At 34.4% G+C, this 16,797-nt stretch overlaps 1 long non-coding RNA gene across 2 annotated transcripts; it reads right to left on the bottom strand.

Annotated features, from left to right (window-relative positions):
• Positions 1-508: 508 nt before the first annotated feature.
• Positions 509-15,782, bottom strand: LOC123558864 (uncharacterized). Of its 2 annotated transcripts, XR_008370920.1 has the most exons (4): positions 8,044-15,782; positions 3,100-3,524; positions 2,504-2,684; positions 509-1,854 (listed from the first exon to the last, which is right to left on the bottom strand). It is a non-coding gene; the product is annotated as an uncharacterized LOC123558864 (long non-coding RNA). The 2 variants fall into 2 exon arrangements; XR_008370921.1 differs by lacking the exon at positions 3,100-3,524 and having other exon boundaries at positions 516-1,854.
• Between the last annotated feature and the right edge of the window lie 1,015 nt (positions 15,783-16,797).

Below are 16,797 nucleotides of genomic sequence, written 5' to 3'. Positions count from 1 at the left end.
CACTTTAATTATATACACGTAGTGTGCACTTGTAAATAAAAACACTTAGTGAGCACAGTTCGTATAAAAAGGAAAAATACCTATCTGGAGGGTGCGCATATACAAGAGGCGGAAGTTACCTGTTATACAATACAAATATGGTTGATCAGTTTAAAATGCTTTGTATGCGTTTGCTGATTGTATCAATAGGTTGTAAACCGGCGTATATCTCTCGGTAAACAAGGGGATAATTGACAGCTGTCAATATTTATGCTACGATGGCCTTTGTGAACACAAGCTTATTGATTTTTGGGCTATTTGAGTTTTAGAGGTGTACGCTGAATGTCGTTCTAGGGATATTATCAAAGATTATCTTCTGTTACCTGTATATTCTTAGTTAAAAAATACCCGCACGAACTGGTAATTCTCGCTAAGAAATATTATATTTCTGGTCATTTTTTATTATTATTACTACTTTTATATAACACTCTTTTCATATAAAAATACGTTCAAAAGTGCTTTACATAAAAGCATTTATATAATGTTCAATAAATATGGTAATTTAACTATTACAGAATGAATTTAAAATTACATTACGGTAATAAGATACATAGCGTTTTAAATTAAAAGTAAACAGATCAAAACATGAAACAAAATACATAGCGTAAAAATTAACTGACCTATCAAAGACACAGGTTAGAGCAGAATAGAACAGAAGATATGTTACATGTTAAACAGACATAATTAACCAGTTTGATGCCTGTAAAATGCATCACAGCATGCAAACTGCCCCGGATGATGGGGTAAATCCCAACCTAAACGGTCCAGAGAACATCTATGATACATGTACATCCCAAGGAAAAAAACACTGTCCATATTATTCTGTCACACTAGAGTTCTTGATTAGAGTCATTGATTGGCCGGCAAAGTACCTACATTATTCTACCAGGTAATTAGTGAGATTAGTTCCCAAAGAATTGTATGAAATAATGCGTCTTTTGCGCTTTTTTGAAACTTTGCAAGGTCTTGCACTCTCTTATGCCAGATGGGAGGGCATTCCATAACCTCGCAGCTCCTGTCTGAAAGCTCCTGTCACCAAATCGCACTGTCCGACATTTGGGCACCACTAGTTGAAAACTGTTCAAAATACTGAAGCATGAAACTGCATTTTCTTTAAAAGTGATATTCCTTTCTAATTTCTCATTTTAAAGTAATACATCTATATACTCTTCTAACATCATGAAAGGGTTTCCTTGCAAACCTACTAGTATTTATTTTAGTCTGTTCGTATATTTTTGAAATTCAGCCACCAGACCTTGTGCTTTCTTGTTTTAGATTCTTGACGAGAATTTCTTGCGAAAACAGTTTTTGAGTTTGTTCAAAATATTTTTGTTGCATTTCCGGATAAGTTTTCTTCACCTTTACAGTAACCCTTTCAAACATGGAGTAGTAGCATGATTTTGCCAATGACATTTACCAGGACAAAAATTACAATAGCCATTAACATTGCTAACTCTACATTTAGCTTTATATGCAATGGAACATGTGAAGTTGACATGGCACGATATGTTACAATGTAGACAATTTGTTGCATACTGTCCCCTCGGCAAATTCCGCTTTCTTTGTTGTTTTTCTGTGACCTCAATTTCTAAGTTTTTGTTTTGTTCAAGTGAACGCCTGTTACTAATATATCGTTTCGTTCTTGGCGTAGGCGACCTGTTTTCAAAGGCCCTGAGTCAATAAGCGGCTGTAGTTTCCTGGCAACAGCATCTATTTATGACCACTCACGCAGAACGTCTCTAGTTGATAGCTAAGACGACTACCATTTTCGGGATTGAGTGTATAACATGTTATCCAGTCTTCTTGGCTTAAGGCCTGAAATTGAGAATCCTTTAAAAGAAATGAGCCATAATTATTCGAGTATGTACATGTTTGTTTCATTGACAAATATCCATATTAATTCTGGTTTAATCTTGTGTTAGCAAATTAATGCTAGGTATAAATTTCAATTGCTTCTGTTAACATTGGTAGTAACTAATACGTCGGTGTAGTGAGCTGTCGGTCTTTGAACCCCGTCTATATGTATGTAAAGTATTTAAATGTCTCTTTGTTAGGTTGTCATTATTATTATTTTTGTTTTATACAGGCACATTATTTATGTTTTACATGTATATCCACAGGTTTGAGTACAAATTCTAGTATGACATACATTATTCAAACAATTTGCGGGCAGAAAAAGACATATTTATTAAATTTCTTATTGCAATTATCCCCCTTAAATTATAAAATATCCTCATTTTCATTGAACATTTGAAAAAAGATGTTCAGAATTGGTTTTTGACTAAAATAAGTAGCAAAGCAATGATCTTTTATCATATTAATTTTGATTTATATATAAAAATATTTCCCGTCATGTAGCAATGGACTAAACTTGAATTTATGTTAACAGATTAAACTGGATACAATAGTTACGCTTGTAGTAGCACTTCCATGAAAATGATGTAGTCAAGTTTATTTTACATACCTTGTTATCCCTTCTCTCTGCGTCCCCTTTAGTTACATATTTAACGGTAAACCTGTATGTATCATCCCAATTAACGCCTAGCATAGAGTTGATTATTCCGTCAACGAGAGTACTCTATCATTTCCAGTAGCTCCAACCAGTATGATTGTTTTGGACTTGTCTATCCCTACTAGAGGTTCACCTTTTGTAGCAAATGTAAAAAGAAAAATAAATAGCTTGTATTTTAGGAACAAATTAATAGGTTCATAAATGCTGTAGCAAATACCAAATGACATTTGCTTACTAAAAATGTATGACAAAAGAGTAATGTGCTACTGTAGGAAATCATGTTATTTGACTCTGAAGTCAAAACGGAACCGATAATGCTTATGTTTGAACCCCATATTGATATATGAGCAAACTTCGCATTCATAACGAACTAAAAAGTTTATTTGTTTCTACTTAAAACTATAGAAAGATCATTCAGTTGAGTCTGCCTGTAACAGGTGTTGAAATATACAACACTCCTCACACCTTCTAGCACTGGAATAAGCGATACAATAACAGTGAATAGACTGCATGATCCAAAAGGATCAAAGTCGTATGTGTGCACGTACCAATTTCAAATGTCCGTATTTTCCCGGCTTTATGTCTTGCTGACGTTATCTTGGTCATGTGTACTGGAAATATTGTTGGTGAGGAGTCAGCATTCAATTCATTCGCGGAAACGGTTGCAAAACGAAATGCGGGAGATTGACATGTAGTCAAAGCATCGCTGTCTGCGCTGTAAGGTCCCGCTCTATCTAAATATACAGCTTTAACACGAAAGACGAAAGAGGCATTAGATCTAGTTTTCAATTTTGACAATGTAGCGGTTGTTTCCTTGTATTCGCCAGGAAAATATCTCCATCTTCTGTCATGGCCAATTTCATTGTAGCTGATCTGATAATAGTCATCATCTCCGAAAACTAACGGTGGCTCCCACGACAAAGTGATAATTATCAGAAAGTACGGCTATGGGTCTAGGTTTTCCTGGACGATCCTAAATACAATACATTCCGATTATTAAAACTACTAGTATATATAGCAGAAATGCCAAATTCAGGCTAGTTAAAACTTAATTTTCTATGTATTAACGACCAATAAAAATGGCTTATGGCGCTTTAAGTAATTTTATCAATTGAAATCTCTTTTTTGAAATCTGTTTTTATTATATACAGAAAAAATATATATCTATATATTCTAATCAGAGAAAACAAACCTGATGATATAGCTTAAGAATACTAAAAGATATGGGTCATTAAAAGGAATTAAATGTTTATTCCATCATCATTTATGACATGACTAACAGCTAGGCGCCATATATCCCGAGTTTTACTGCATTTTATACAGTGTTACCTGCTTGTTACAGAAATATAAAAGGTAAGTGTAGATTTCCCGGAATCACAAAGCACGACAAACACAGCCGTAGAGCCAAGCATTGCAAAGTAGGCCCACAGCAAAAAGAAGCTGAACAATACTGTAGATGGGTAGCTTCAAAATCTTTCAGAAAAAAATAAGCCACCTTATTTGTGCATGAAATAGATAACTAGTGTATAAAATGCAGAATGCTTTTGGGACAGGGATCACCTCTAGATGTAAGCTAGTTTAATCCCTTTAGAAACCTATATCTTTCTGTAGTCATAAGCTATATATTCAGTTTTGCTTTGTCTGTTTACTGATTCTAAACATGTATAGATTTGTACACTTTCTGTATACAATAAGGAAATTTAAGCTTTAGAGTGTTCATCATTTTGTAAAGCGATATATTTTATCTAAAACACGTACCGACCATGCAGGAATTCTTTTCCTATAATACATTCAGTTTTAGTATAGTCTACTCTTTTTCTCAACTATAGACAAAAGGAGGGCGGTGGTCTAGATTTAGGACTCGTTTTCTCAAACTAGAATCACACTGTGTTCTAGTTATGCAAATGAAAAATGACTCATCACATTGGAAACCGCAAGAAAGTACATGAAATCGTCACATATTGCATACCCCGTATGATTCTATTTTAGAAAATGAGGCCAGGGTCATGTTTTAAATCTAGATCTCCTTCTTTCTTCAACGTCAAAGTAATGTCTTAATTCTGGATCTCTTTCCCCCCTCCTGACTATATATATATATTATAAATTTTGCTTGAAAAAAAAAAAAAAAAAACAAAAAAAAAAAAATCCCCCAAGCGGTTGCGCTCTCAATTTTGTACTTTTTCGCCATGAGTTCGATTCCCAGATGATTTATTTCATTTTTAAAACTGTATTTATTTAATTATTTTTCAACAAGGAAACTTAAGTAAGTTAATGTAGTTCCAACTTTTTTATTTACTGGAATATGTCATTATTAAAGTGATTTTTAAGCTCTCTTGTAATATTTCAAAGCAAAGCGGGTTAGTTTAATTAATTTTGACAATTTATACTTCACTTGAAATAGCATTATCCGCCAATAATATTTAAAGATACTGCCGATTTTATATGAAGACTGGGAGATGAAAAAAAAAAACAACAACAAATAATGTAAAGCAAACTAACAGAAATAAATTGGAAGGATGCAAGATTCGAACAATCAAACGTTTCACTATGATAGGATCACATGTCCATTCACTCATTCCTTGGGCCAGCAAGCAAACTATTTATTCTACGAATAACTTTTGCTTTTAACTAGAATGCTAGTGATTGTTTATTTACATACTGCCAAAACTGGAAACGCCATAATACTGTGCTTTACTTATAGGACCTTACTTTAATAACTCATTAGCCGATGACCATGTATTATCTCATGTTTGACATCGTGGGAGTAAAATAATGCCATTACATAAAAATGATATTACACTAGTGAAATAAAACTTTGACGTCGACGCCAATTTGAATTTCCTGTGTGTGTGCCGAGGGGTGAATGAAATAATTAAATACATGTCTCTCTTTATCCTTTAAAGTATAGGAGACGTTGGTCAAATTGATCTGTTTGTAATAGTTAAAGAAAGTAGAATTTTCGATGTTTCGGCAGGAAAAGCTGACAAGTGATAAAAGGAATCATTTGTGACTTTCCACATTGAATTTATTAAACTCGTTTAATAAAATTGATAAAATGCTCAATAGAGCATCGCATTTTTTTTTTCAATTAGTTTAATAAATTCAGTATGAACAGAGGCCCATGTTATATCCTCTATGTAATTTGTAAAATGATATCCAATAACTAAACTAATAATGAATCGATGTACTATAAAATGGTGATTCTACAGGGTATATTAAACTAAAATAGGTGTACAATTAGAAATTTTCTGTTAACGTCAGGGAGTACTTAAGCCATTATATTACAATCTATAACACATCATTACAATCCATTGTGGAGCCGCCGTAGCGCAGTGGTAGCGCGTCCGCCTTGAGATCGAAGGGTCCCGGGTTCGATCCCGACCACTGCCTTAGTGGTAGTGTCCTTAGGCAAGACACTTTAATTCCACATTGCCACTCTCTCTGCTCTTAGAGGTTGGTTCCATCTGGAATGAGTCTCGAAAGCCATTAATATAAGTTGAAAGAACTTGCTTGGCAATCGAGAATAAATAAATTAGTATAAAATCCATAACAAGATATTGTATATTTTTATAGTAAGCACCATTAAAGGCCTATTAGAAACAATTTTCATATTTAAGGATATGAATACCTACTTCATATAGTTTATATAAATATAAAATTAACAAGTTTATCTGTATTGACAGTACTATGTATTAGGGACCGACATTTGAATTTCCTGTGTGTGTGCCGAGGGGTGAATGAAATAGTTAAATACACGTCTCTCTGATTAAAGTTTTTTTAAATTTGAAGCAATTTGGCCCAAATTACAGTTCCTTTTTTGAGCAAAGTGATATCCTTCTCTAAGCTAGAATGGTATAAAATTGCTATTAATGTTTATATATATAGATTATTTAATTGATACCTGAAAGATAAATGAGCCCAAATGGGCAAAGCCAACTAAAAACTAGATGTTGATCCGGACAAATTAGGGGGATTTGAGGTGGGGCGGGGATGATGGTTATGCGCCTATGGAAAAAAAAAGAATTATAGAACAGCCTTGATGCATTTTGATATATACTTGGAGATATACTTTTTGAATTTTGAATTTTTTTGATATAATAAATTATACCTGTGAACATCATGAGTATATGCACTGGCTTCTGGACCTGTGTGGCTTATCTGATATAAATGCAAACAAAAATGATTGATAAAGTTCACCCATATCTTTTGATAATACTTGCCTTTAAAACAAAGATGATAACTTTCTAGACCTTATACGAGGTACAAGAAGTATGATGGGTAGAAGACAGTGTTGGAAATTTCTTTAAAAATGCTCTGAGATCTGAATTCTAGGCTTTAAAAAATGTATGCTTGCAGTTTTTCCCCCAGAAAAATGGTGCGTTGGTAGTAGCTGAATCAGATAGTGTATACACAGTATTATATATGTATGTATACCAGGTGTAGGAGGGTGGGGGAGACTATTCCAGGGATAACACGATCCTGTAATTTTTTGTATTTTAAACACTTAACCCTGCATTCTGTTTTAAGAGAAAGTCATTTCTGTCGTTAACTTAAATTTAAAAGCAATTTCAAAGCATAGAATATGGCTTTCAGACTAATGGAAATATTTTGTTTTAAATCTCCTTTGGAGGCAGAATTATTTTTCAGTGATTTCGGAGTAATTTTGTTTTCAATACGTTTACAGCCAGAATATGTTTTTCAAGGTAAACCTCAGTCAGAATTTAAAAAGTCTCAGCACCCACCCAGAATATTACATGGTCAGCTACTAAGGTTTTAAATAGTACACACTGTAACGTATATACCCTATATTACATGGTCGGCTACTTAGGTTTAAAATGGTACACACAGTATATGTATAAATAAACACAGTATAATTAAAAAAACTGGCTGTTGTTAACAATCAACTGTTAGTGAATGGCATTTAATTATGGATGTAGCTTTATGTGCAAACTTTATTTATATATCTTTTAAAATGAGGGTTTTACACATTTGAAGTAAATATCTAAAGATATTTTAGTGAAAAATAGGCTTTCATCTCAGTGTTGTTATATTTTCTAGTCCTTCGGATCATTGATTTCAACTCATTTAGATTTGAAGATTGAATACTGCTTAAGCCGGTGCTAGGGGGCGTGGGCAGTGTTGCATTTTCCATTACTGCTCATGAACAGACTCAATCAAACCGAGTCTGCAATTTTCACGCCTTATTTTCGGTGCTTCCGAGGGATCTACTTTCCATTTTATTTGGATATCTTTAACCCTTACCCTGCTAAATCTGTATAATGAATTTGTCCATTTTTCAATTTTTAAGGTACCATTTACTGTTAAAAGGGCTGCATATCAAAACAGATACTGACTGAATGGCGAACAATGCAGACCATGATCAGACTACATAGATGTGCAAGCTAATTATGGTCTACACTGGTCGCAAAGGCAGAATCTCTTGCCTCCAGCAGGCTAAGGGTTAAATAAACCTTCCCTCTATCTATGTTTACCGTTGTATTAGGTATTGCAATCGATGTGTGGAATGCAGTAGATTTTCTTCTCGCATGGATTTTCACACACTCTTCGCATAGATTCTCTTCGCAGGCGACGCAAATGTGTTTTGCAAATGATGTTGTTTTCTTTTTTCAATATCATTCAAGGATCACATTTTTCTGCTAACTGCATATCTTCGTATTTCTCGCTGAGACCTTTAAAATACAAACCAATAACCTTTCATCACTGCAATTATTATAAAATCTAACCCACGCTGGTATACTAAACTACATTTTCTCTGTTTATTTTCCTCGGCCTCAAATTTTGATCTTAAAATGTGCACATTTGAAGATCTTAAATTCATAACCCATTATAAGTAAATTTTCTTAATGTGGTAAGATGTTTTTGGTGAAGTCAAAACATTAAAAAATAAAATGGTTACCTGTCGATAGAGCCGGGGGTCTATACACACCCACTACGTGTATGGTCAAATCTTTGAAAACAAGTTTCCCAAATATTAACAGTACCGTGAGTTACTCTTAAAAATTGATCGTGTTTCTACAAGTGATCGCAACACCACCACCTTTTTGAATTTTTATTAGCAACACTTAATTTACACTATTCTGGTTCAAGTCAGAAGTTTCAAATTGATGTTGTTTCTCGTCCGAGTACCAAGTTTTAGTCAAAAGAGCGAAATCTATGTTCTCATCCCTGAGGTATGGGCCCACAAAATCGTCTATGGTCTAAACAGATTTACAGTTCAGAGTAATGCAGGATACATGTTCACTTATCTTTTGTACTGATTACATTGCTTATGGTATATCAAATTTTTGAAGTTCACACCATTTTGTTTAGGAATTACTTTACTTTTACCACCTCGTTTACTTCTGTGCGTTTTCTTTTTACAAACTATATTGTGTACGTTTATACTCCTACATCAATCTGACTAAAGTACATCTCCTATTACGCTACGCATAGGATCTGAGAACGACCTATTCATAGCCTTGTTTTGACGACCCTTTCGCTAGCCAATCAGAGCTTAACTTACAACATTTTGCAAATCCATCTGTAACCTTGACTTTTGATATTTACAATTCTTATGTCGTATTGTGTCAGATAGCCGGTTAGCTCAGTCGGTAGGCCACTTGCTTTGTAAGTGAGGGGTCCCGGGTTCGAGCCCTGGAATTACTGTACATTTTTCTTACTCTTTGACATTCGAACAAGTTGTCTGATTGGTTAAAATAAAAATAGCAATACTGGAAATCCAGAATACTCAAGTACTTAAGTCAGATTGACTCCTACATGCCACAGGCTTTAGTTTCTCTATTCCCCTTTTGTTCAATACCGTTTATCTAATATTCAGTGATTGATCTCTAGTGAAGGTATACTTTACAGGTGAACGACAGGTGATGTCTGATGTAAATTCATGAAGAAAAGTATAAAACATTTCACTGGATGCAAGCCACCAAATCACTGAAGATATAGCGACATAAAAGCACAGAAAGATGCCAGTACATTCATATCCATTATATCCAAATAACAGAGTTATTATGGTAAGATTCAAGAGCAAAGAAAACACGTCTGCCTCATACGGCAACTGTATATAAAAGCCTCTAAGGATGAGTGAGAGATTAGAATCAAATCGAAAAAGCTTGAGCACTTCAATATAATTGAACCAGTAAGTGGTCTGTCAGTGACATACGGTTATGTATCTTATAATGCGGTGCAAGGTAAACTCTGTTTTAAATGCATGGGAGCCACAGCAAATGAGCCGAATGCGTAGCTTCCTAGGATTAGTTCAGTACAGCGCCAGGTCTACGATCTCCGCGACGTTGCAAGATTTCTTAAAGAAAAAAAACACAAAATTCGTATGGTGTAATGATAAAGCGTTAAATGATCTTAAAATGAATTTAGTAGTGCAGGAACATTTGGGTTTTATGACAAAATTTCGTCAAGAACAAAACAGAGAATAACCCAAGTAGAAGCTTGAACGATGAAAAACACAGATAGAGCAATCTGACTAAAGAACACGATCGAAGTAAGGTAAGATTTGATAACCAAACTATCTTTTTGATGATGACCCTGGATCGAATCACTCATCTGAGTAATTGAGCCTATAACCTCTAGATTGTTAACAGGCTTTTCCTTCAATTTGACAGGTTTGACCCTTACATGACCTAGATTCAAACATGGCATACAGATCATCAAGATAAACACTCTGACCAAGTTTCATAAAGATAGGATCATAAATGTAGCCTCTAGAATAATAACAGGCTTTTCATGTGATTTGAGCACGTTACCTAGTTTTGTGGTCTCTAGAATGTCAACAAACTTTTTTTTCTTTTGATCTGGCATAGTGACCTAGTTTTTGACCCCACATGACCAAGTTTGAAACCTGGCCTAAAGATCATTAAGATAAACATTCTGACCAAGTTTCATGAAGACAGGTTTATAGAGTGTTAACATGCTTTGCCTTTGATTTGACCGGGTGAGCTAGTTTTTGACCCCACATGACCCAGGTACAGATAAACATTCTGACCAATTCTCATGAGTTTCAAACCTAAACTGTGGACTGAAGAATGTTAAAAAGATTTTCCTTCGACCTAACCTACTGACCTAGTTTTTTTTAACCCAAATGACCCAATTTCAAACTTGACCTAGAGATCAAAAAAGACACATATTCTGACCAAGTTTCATAAAGTTTGGGTCACAACTGTGGCCTCCAAAGTGTTAACAAAGCAAATATTGACGGACGACGACAGACGTCGGACAATGACCGGTCACAATAGCTCACACTGAGCACTTCTGCTAAGGTGACCTAAAAGTCAAATTTCAAATACTGCTATTTTTCATTTTAACCAACCTGCTTTCAACGGTCAACCCGGTGCCTTATACTGAACTTTTTGATTAAATTCATGGTAATAAGTAAGTATTTGGATCAGTTTACTGTTTTCGCAAATCTTAAATACAAACTGGATTTTAAAACTTACGTGTTTAATAGTTCATGTATGTACCTGTTTATTACATTTGGAATATAATTATTCCATTCGTATTTGATTTGTGCAGATGTATTCACAATTTGTGTGCACATGTATACAGAGTGCTGCATGATTATTTGCGTTTGAACTTTCGTTCTTTAGGGATCCCAGCTTAATATAGATTTTAAGGTTAAATATATACTTCTACTTTCGTTTTCGAAATCTTGTAAACAATGCTCTAGTTACCTATAGGAAAAGTCGCCTGAGAGTGACCCTCTATCTGCTGTCCTCGCGTTTTCGGAATGTTTGTAATGCGGGTAGGCTACCCTACCTGTACGGGATTCATGTTGTACATTTGTCTAACTACAAGCCGCTACATTTTCTATATTCGGAAATGTCAAAACAAAGTGATAGACTAAACAATAATAAAAGCTTAGGCTATGTTAAAGATCACGAATATGTGAAATTTATTGTGCAGGAATCAACACCTGGTGCCATGTTTACGCTTGAAATCGATGCGAAACAGCTGCGGATTATGACAAATATCAAATACCAAACTCATTATTGTCCGAGGAATGCCTAAAACAATTAAGAGAAAACTTGGTCACTATGTTCAGCATTTTAGCTAATTTAGTAAATCCCTACAGTAATTCGTAGGTGACGCATTCGCATCCATGAGTCACCCTATCTGCACCGGTGATTTATCCATTTTCTGTTCACATTAGAAATAAAAGCCCATTTAAAATATCCATTATGTCAACCAAATCGATTTCAAAATATCAAAAGCTTTATAACAGATCATTTAACCTATATACGTTCAGAATCCACACCTTAATCTTGTTTAAGTTGTATATAAAGTAATGTGTTATGAAGAACTGGTACATTTTTTCTATCTTACAAAAAAGTATTATGCCTAATTACGGCCTTGAGACTGTTTTACGTATTTAACGAACAACATAATAGTTTGTATGAGACTTACCAAATAGCGTTGTACATAGTTTGTGTATACAACTGCTAACAAATGAAAACAATATCGAATATCGAAATAAGAAAGGGCTCCTTTAGAATCACAGACTGATCCAAAATCGACCAAAAGAATAACTTTTAAAGGCAATGTTTCATTTAAAGGCAGACATAGAAGAAACAAAAGAACAAAGTATCGCCTTCGAATGGTAACTAGTGGGAAATAAATGTTACATCTATAGTTTTATATATGAATTAACGACGATTTGATAACAAGTTAGATCTACTACAGACATAACATGTCATTGATTTTATTTTACTTTATGAATAAAATATACTTACGAACACTTTTTAGTCTTTATTTTACTTTATGAATAAAATATACTTACTAACACTTTTTAGTTTCTGAATATGCCCTACTTTATAAAAACATCAAGAAAGTCAATGAGGCGTTGTTAATAAACAAGACAAGTATAAGCACAATGTCATCTTACGTTGGGATTTTACTGGGAATATTCTTTTTTGCATCGACTGCAATATGACACTGAAAAATGACAAAGTATGTAAAATAAGTGTTAAACGTGTGTATAAAACAAGAAGAATGTTGATTTTTTCCATTAAATAAAAATGTTACAGAAGTTTAGTTGCTTCTACACAATAATCTATAAGATATCTTACAAAATTCATATGTCAATAAGTTTGTGCCACTGGTTACTTTTATAGCACCATCATTTTATTTATAATTTAACCTTCTTCTAAAAAGTGTGAACGAGTCGCTTTATTCGGAGATATCAACATTTTTTATCGTAATAGATAAAAGATCCGTGATTGTTTACATTTCATTGAAATTTCGTAAACTTGCATGCGTTGGTGAAAGTGGCAAAGGTGTGCAAATTGTGCATGTATGTTATCTTAGTACATGTATATATGATTAACTGCGCATACCTTCTATAATTAGAAGGAATTTAATCCTTTCGTCACTTAAATTTCCCTTTAAAACAGGTTAATGTTTGTGTTTCTAGCATATATCACGTAAAACGTCTATTCAAATTAATCCATATCAACTTTACTTGTGTTTCAAAATACACTGAACATTAACACGCTGTGCGAAACTTAGTGATTCATGGGTAGATCACGATGTTTCAGTCATTCAACACACAGGTCAATAGCGATGACACCTGAACAAATAATGTTACATAGAAATAATCATTCATGATCAATGCAGCTATCCGTAGCATTTATTGGCTATCTGCATTGATGAATACTGGTCGATAATTCATCTGAGTAAAATATTCAATTATCTCATTGAATTTTGGGTAATGTTTTAGCTCACCTGAGTACCTTGCTGAGGGTGAGCTATTTTGATCGCTTACCGTCCGGCGTCCGTCCGTCCGTCTGTCGTCCGGCGTCTGTCGTCCATCCACAGTTTACTTTAAACAACATCTCGTCCTACTAAAATCACCAGGCCAATTTTGATGAAACTTCACAGGGATTTTCCGTTGATGATCTTGTTTAAACCTTGCTCAAAGAATTGAATTCCATACAGAACTCTGGTTGCAATTGCAACTGTACAAATTATTCACCTAGGGTCAAATATGGCCCCGCCCTTGGGGTCACATTGTATATATATAATTATATAGGGAAAAACTTTGAAAATCTTCTTGTCTAAAACCACAGGGCCTAGGGCTTTGATATTTTGTGTGTTTCATCATCTAGTACTCCTCTACTAAGAGTATTCAAATTATTTCCCTAGGATCAAATATGGCCCCGCCCTGTGGGTCACATGATTTATATAGACTTATATTGGGAAAATCTTCTTGTACAAAACCACGCGGCTGGGGCGGCTTTGATATTTTGTATGTAGCATCGCGTAGTAGTCCTTTACCAAGATTGTTCAAATTATCCCCCCTCTGGTTAAACTGGCCCTGCCCCGGGAGTGGGATCACATGGTTAAAATAGACTTGAATAGGGAAAAGCCTTTAAAAACTTCTTGTCTCAAACCATAAGGCCCAGAGCTTAGATATTTAGTATGTGGCATGCTCTAGTGGTTTACTACCAAGATTGTTCAAAATGACTCTGGGTTCAATATATGCCACGCCCGGGTCCCTTGTTTTACATAGACTAATTTGTTTTTGAAGCAAAGACAAAGAAATTTAGACCACAACTATTATGTTTGACACAAATTTCAATACTCATCTTGAATAGACATAATTGTGACCTGCTGACCTAAATATTTGTTTTTGCAGTTACAGCATAGACATTTGGACAACATGTATACTTTTTATACAGATTTCAATACTCATCTTGAATCGTCTTAATCATGACCTACTGGCCTACTGACCCACTTTCTTGTTTTTGAAGGTACAGCATAGAAATTTGGACCACGTGTATAACTTTTAATACAGATTCCAATACTCATCTTTAATACTCATAACCCTGACCTACTGTCTTGATTTTGAAGCTACAGCAAAGATATTTGGACGACCTGTATAATTTTTAACAGATTTCAGTAGTGTTTTTAATGATCTTTACCATGACCTACTTATCTAGTTTGTTTTGTTTTTGAAGCTTTAGAAAAGAAATTTGTTCAAGCAAGCAACTAAACTCAGGTGAGAAATATAGGGCCATCATAACCCTCTTGATTTCTTTCTTTTTTTCTTTTTGGTGTGTGTGTGCGTGTGTGCGTGCGTGCGTGCATGCGTTGGTGTATGTTTTATATAAAGTATTAGATGTTGCACTCATGCGAAAATCAAATTGGCCATAGCTTCATCAATTCAAGTGGTTCCAACGTTGTTTGAGCAGTGTATTTTACGCGGAAAGAGGTGACTAATAAGGATGAAAAAGACACCTTTTGGGGGTTTTAAGTATGATGGACCTGGAACAGACATCAGTAGGTTTCATAGCACATGTGTTCATTAAGCTGATATGTTGCGTTTATCCAAACACTTCTGTACAGCCCGACTGGCGAATGAGATTTTTGTAAACGTTTGAAAATATCTCATCAGATAATAAAATAATTATTGTAACAGTTCTTGTTTATAGTGTTACTTCTATGACAAAATCATTGCATTATTCGGGTTTGTAAACATTTAGCGAAAAGTCTAATTCAACGCCGTTCCGAGTATGTCTCTAGTGGATACTATCCTGTTTCACACATTGCGACATTTATTTTATTGATTTTACAAAGGTCGTTTTGACCATAACTTTACCTAGTTTTACACTATTTGCATCTATTAATTATACAAACTAACAAGTGAACGCACTGTATAGTTTGAGTTTTATAGTTTTCTGAACAAATGGGGTATATCCAATGAATGTGCCGTGTCATTTGTGGCAAATGACTAAACGGGCCGTATACATCAATCGCTTAATAGATTTCAAGTGTTATGATTGCTCCTTTTGTAAGTCAGTACATGTATCTGCTGACAGGATCAAATTAAATATTTGCTTTCATCTTTCTTCTTACATTTTTCTGTTGATATTTCTGCAAAAGAGTACTACTTACCCATACAGCCAGGGTCGAAGCTATTTCACATATACACTGAAACCGAAACGAAACCTAACCGACTAAAAATAGAAATCATTATGATATTTCACATATACATATAAACCGAAACCGAAACAAAAAAATACACGAATTGAACTCCTTGTAAGACTACCGAATTAGTCCCGCAGTTTCTTCTCTTTCCTGATGAAAGCATTTTCTCAAACAATCGTCCAGGATCCTCATTCCATTCCAAAACAAACTTGTGGTATTACTTGCAGTTTCTCATTGAAACAGCTTTTATGATTACTGAAGTATGTGCACGTAATATGGCAAATCAATATACTTCTAATTTTAGAAACCGGTAAGAAGAGTTCAGCTTATAATGAAACACAATTTAGAAATATGACCTCATATAAATACAAATACAGCAATGTTTATAGCAGCCACAAATGAAGCTCTAGCATTAGATATAGATTTCTTTGAAAACACGCACAATTTACGTCAAATATATTTTAATATACTAATTTGTGTCTGAAAGCATTCGTCATTTACCTCCAATGAATGTAGAGCAGTTGGCAGTTACATGCGGAGAATAGTTTAGTACTGGTACAGAATCCAGGAACACTGGTTAGATAAATTGTCAGCTACACAATGTAATGTCTTCCAATGCTATCCAGTTTCTGTGAATTCTATTTACGTAAGAACAATGTCTATTCGGGTTCATTAGTTGTGTAGATCACTAATGATCTATCTCTTAACTGAAGTGATATAAATGATATACCTACTTACAACAGTGCATTATGCTCTATCTCCCAAAAGTCTTTGGTATGGTCTGTCTAAGCTTAACAAATGCTGATATAGACAAGAATGTACGCATAGACTATGTGCGGTGTGACAGTAACGAAAGACAAGAGGGCCATGGTGGCCCTATATCGCTCACCTGAGTTTAGTTGCTTGCTTAAACAAAACAGTATGCGAGTAGGTCACAGTACAGATAATCCAAGATAACTACTAAAATCTATAAGAAAAATTAAACAGGTTGTCTAAATCTCTTTGCTGTAGCTTCAAAAACAAGACAGTATGTCAGAAGGTCAGGGTTAAGAATATTAAAGCTGTGTATTGAATTCTGTATCAAAAATTATACACGTGGTCCAAATTTATATGCTGTAACTTCAAAAACAAGAAAGTAGGTCAGTAGGTCATAAAAAGGAATATTCAAGATTAATATTGAAATCTGTATCAAAAATTATACACATGGTCCAAATCTCTTTGCTGTAGTTTCAAAAACAAAAAAGTAGGTCAGTAGGTTAGGGTTAAGACTATTAAAGACCAGTATTGAAATC

Source organism: Mercenaria mercenaria, chromosome 5 (genome assembly GCF_021730395.1).
Source record: "Mercenaria mercenaria strain notata chromosome 5, MADL_Memer_1, whole genome shotgun sequence".
NCBI lineage: Eukaryota > Metazoa > Mollusca > Bivalvia > Venerida > Veneridae > Mercenaria > Mercenaria mercenaria.
Note: the sequence above shows the minus strand (reverse complement) of the source record. Positions and strands in the feature narration are given on the sequence as shown.